This window comes from Mus caroli, chromosome 8, assembly GCF_900094665.2.
Source record: "Mus caroli chromosome 8, CAROLI_EIJ_v1.1, whole genome shotgun sequence".
In the NCBI taxonomy this organism is placed as follows: Eukaryota; Metazoa; Chordata; class Mammalia; order Rodentia; family Muridae; genus Mus; species Mus caroli.
This window is the reverse complement of record NC_034577.1, coordinates 115,303,981-115,308,344: the sequence shown is the minus strand read 5'-3', so window position 1 is coordinate 115,308,344 and position 4,364 is coordinate 115,303,981. Positions and strand designations below refer to the sequence as shown.

At 46.5% G+C, this 4,364-nt stretch overlaps 1 pseudogene; it reads left to right on the top strand.

The window, feature by feature from the left end:
- LOC110300923 overlaps nt 1–3,614 on the top strand; it is a 49,689-nt pseudogene extending 46,075 nt beyond the window's left edge.
- Nucleotides 3,615–4,364: the final 750 nt, after the last annotated feature.

Below are 4,364 nucleotides of genomic sequence, written 5' to 3'. Positions count from 1 at the left end.
TGGCTGTCCTGGAACTCACTTTGTAGACCAGGCTGGCCTCGAACTCAGAAATCCGCCTGCCTCTGCCTCCCAAGTGCTGGGATTAAAGGTGTGTGCACCACTGCCCAGCTGATGTTATGCTTTTAACTGAATTTGTTATCGCATCTACAATAAGGCCATCAGCCTCAGCCCCATCAGAGAGAACTTCCCAGATGCTTTGCTTGAAAAAAAAAAATATGTGAAGCCCATGGAAAAATCCACCACAGTGGCTTCTTCAATTATCTTCTGCTTGAAGGATTGGGTGGCACCACTAGGCACTGGCATCGTTTATCTGTTTGAGAATTTCCCTTCTGTCGAGCCACACAACCTCCAATGTTTTGCCTTTACAAATGTAACTGGGAAAGCTGGGGACTGCAGACAGCAAAATTAAATTAACAGACCGGTTGTCAGACCTAAATGAAAATCTTGCTACTTAAATGCATCTCCTGCCACCCATCACACTGGCGGCTTACGGGTTCTCTTAAAACTACACGAGCTTCCTGGGTAGACATCCAGGCCCATAGGCTGATCTGAATGTCCTGGGTTCCAGGAGCTCAGCAGTTTGAGCCTTGCAAACACCGATGCTGAGTTTGTGTACATTACGTTTGTCATCTGCTGTCTTGAGGGATGGAAATGTGCGGCCTGTTTTTCTTGTAGCAAACTCTTTTTGTTGTTTTGCCCATGTGATGAAACAAACAAACAAACAAACAAAACCCACCAGCAAGCAACAGAAGAGCTTACACACACGACAAAGCCAAAGTAGCTGCCATTTCAGCCTCCCCCCTCCTGTGTTGGGCCAGTTGGGCCTTCCACTGTCATAGGCAGGTCGCTGTGTCATCCTGACTTGGCTGGCTGGGTCCTGGCTGCTGTGTGCACAGTTAAAAGCAAGGGAGGGGGTTCCACTGTGTCAAACAATGAGCAGGACAGTGACATAACACCGAAGACGTCACCGTGATAGCAAGATTGGAAGAACACCTATCTCTGCCATCCTAAGCACTAGCGACCCTTTTAAGGACTACTGCATTGTCCTTTAAAAAAAAAAAAAAAAGAGTTTACTGAACCATATCAAAGGTCAGAAAAGTAGAAAAAAGGAAGTAATTTTCACCTCAGGGCTAGCCACCCCATGAGAAACTTTATTTTCAAATCTGATTTAGATTACTGCATTTCAGTCTTCTTTTAGCCCGTATATTTTAATTTGTGGATCCTAAACACTTTTTTTAAAGATTCATTTTATTTTTAATTGTGTGCCTGTATGTGTGTGTGCCTGTATGTGTGTGTGTGTGTGTGTGTGTGTGTGTGTGTGTGTAGGTACGTGTCTATGGAGAGACCAGAGAAAGTGCTGGGTTCCCTCCCCATCACTTTCCATCTTCAGGGGCAGGCTCTCTTTCTCAGAGCCTAGAGCTTAAGGTGTGTCAGCTCTGCTGGAAGCCAAAGATATCCAGTGACTTTCCTGTTTCCAGCCTCTGAGAGCTGCAGCTACAGGTGTGGGCCGGATGGATGCCTGGCTTGTTATGTGTGTACTGGGACCCAAACTCCGGTACTCACCTTTGCTCAGTCAGGGCTCTCAACTGCTGAGTCAGCTCTCTAGCCATCCTCCACCACCCACTCAGGTCTTTTCTTAAGGCCCTGACAACAGAGCTGAGGGGCTTGGCCTAGAAAGGGTCCCTCAAAATCACCCTTCTGCAATCCATTTCCTGAGCATTTCATGATTCTGAAAGCTTTTTGTAAAGATCCTTTGGAGAACCATACCATTTCATACAATGGTTGGCTATAATGATTATTCTCTTATTAGAAATTTAGGTTGCTCATAATTTTCACATCTGTTAAGTGATCTAGAGGGGTACAAACCTTGTGCAAAAATATTGGTTTATATTTGGGTTGTTTGCTTAGGTTAGATTATCTCGGAAGGAAAATGACTGCACACCCGGCATAAGCGTCTTCAGAGCGCTGATACGTACCCCCATTGTTTTTCTGAAAGGTTGAAACAACAGTCTGCTCCTGTTGATACCCCCTGCTGCTCTGCACCTCCCTGTGTGGGAACACAGTGCTGCATGCAAGAGGCAGGAACGACAGAGGGCTCTGGTTGGCAGGAGTGGGGGAGACTTCAAGGTCATGTCTCCACCTCAGACACGGGGCTGGGGCTGGGTCTAAGACCGGGCTGGAGTCCCTCTCTTTGTAAACATGCATGTGCATACCCCTTTGCATGCACACCTGCACACACTGTGCGGGACACAAACACACTGAGAACCTATTTGCTCCGGTCTATACCCACATTTATAAATAACCCCGTCCCCACCTGCACCATCCATCTCTCTTATAGCTTTTCAGGGTGGCCTTATTAAATTGCTATTTTGGTATTCATAGCATGTATTTTATTATGCTGCAGCCCTAGCACCTTGGGGGAACAGGCCCCATAAATAAAATATTCACCCATCACTGCAGCCCGGGTTTTCCTCCGCTCCCTTGCCTTCTGTGTTGTTTTGTTTGTTTGTTTGTTTTGTTTTGTTTTAATTAGAATCAAAGCATTGAGTGAGTAAAGTCCGACCTTGCTGGGATTTGGAGTGACATCAACTGTAGATGAAGGGTGACGAGAGCTCTAGCTGCACCTGGACCGGGGTTCAAGGTGTTCTCTGGGCCTCCTGGTCATTTGCCAGTAGAAATGTGCTGTCCTCTATATGCCTGTCCTTTAAAGGGTTTCAGAACATTTCTACGGGTTCCATAAGAACACCACAGTCACAAGCACCACAGAGGGATGCTTCCTAAGAACTGTCTTCAGGTGACTTTGACAGTGTGCAGACAGCATAAGGCATGCCTACTTCACATAACTGTCCTACATAGTTCGGGCCAGTCTTTGAATGAGGTCTCTCAGTGCAATCAGGATGCTGTTAGGTAAACATGAGGTGTCCAAGGTCTGCAGCCTCCCAGATGTCCATCTGTCTCTGTTTCTGGAGTTCTGAGATTAAAGGTGTGTACCACCAAAGAAAGCATAATAATATGTTTAAAAATATAACTTCTCCTACTGCTGTGGACACACGTATCCTTTTATCCAAAGAAGGAATTTTCAGGTGCAGGAGAGGCAATCGCCTGGACCTTGTTCTTCTCAACCTTCATCGTGACGGACGCCGTCCATCAGTCTTTGGGAGGTAAGAGGTGCAACTCTGGACTTCCAGTTGGGGAGAAGATTAGGGATGATATCTGTGGGAATTTCCTGGACCTGCAGAACTCATTTTTAGAAAGAGATGGATGGAGTCAAGTATCCAAAGCACGCTGATGTGTCTCGAGAGAGAACGTGCAAAAGAAACCTTCCACGGCATGGGGAAGGTGGGAACCTCACTGCTAGAAAGGGAAATAACGTGGAAGCCAGATTGTCACCGGATGGGAGGGAAGCTCCTGTTTTACACTTATTTCTCTGAACACTGTGAAGAGATCAGTTAACTACTGGCTGTTATCTAGAGGGACGATGCTCTCAGTGGTCCAGGCACTAGAATAGCTCATGACATTACCAGGCTGTTCTTGCATGGAACCTACATCCTGTGGAGGAGACAACATAAGGGTACAGGAAGCTGCTCTAGGCACATCCTTGTGTTCCAGAGTAACCTAGTCCATATGTGAGGGCTTGTCCCAAGTTTCCGTGAGACCAAAGACAGAGGCAAGAGCACATCACAAGGGATGCTGTTTATTGGGGACTCATAGATACATGGCTGGGGGGCAGCAAGAGCTGTGGATCCTGGAACGTGGTCAGAAAGAGGGTGTCTGTACTAATTAGGACAGAGTGACTTCACGCAGGGTGGGATGCACTTGGTCCATCTGTGATTATAGAGTCAAGCACTCTCCTGACCTGTGTCTTGAGTTGTAAAGCCCCGAGCACCTGTGCTGAACTTTCGGCTGTTTGTAGTTTGCTGGGACACATTGGTCTGAGAGTAGCACCAAGGCTTCACAGCTGTGGAGGGATGTGGAGGGATGGGAAAGACCGTCCCTTCTGGTGGAATTTTCCACCGAAACGAGGACCAAAATAGAAGGCATCAGGGACAAGAAGGGTCCTTGTTACCTTCTGCTGTGTTTATGCTTGTGAACTCTCCCATACCAAAGCACAGATAAGCATTTCACAGTCTGAGAGACTAGGAATCAAATATTAACTTAGGTTAGATTCCCCTGCAGTCATGGTTTCCCTCTAGACAACTAAATCCTCTTCTTCTTCTTCTTCTTCTTCTTCTTCTTCTTCTTCTTCTTCTTCTTCTTCTTCTTCTTCTTCTTCTTCTTCTTCTTCCTCTTCCTCTTCCTCTTCCTCTTCCTCTTCCTCCTCCTCCTCCTCCTCTTCTTCTTCTTCTTCTTCTTTCTTCTTCCTT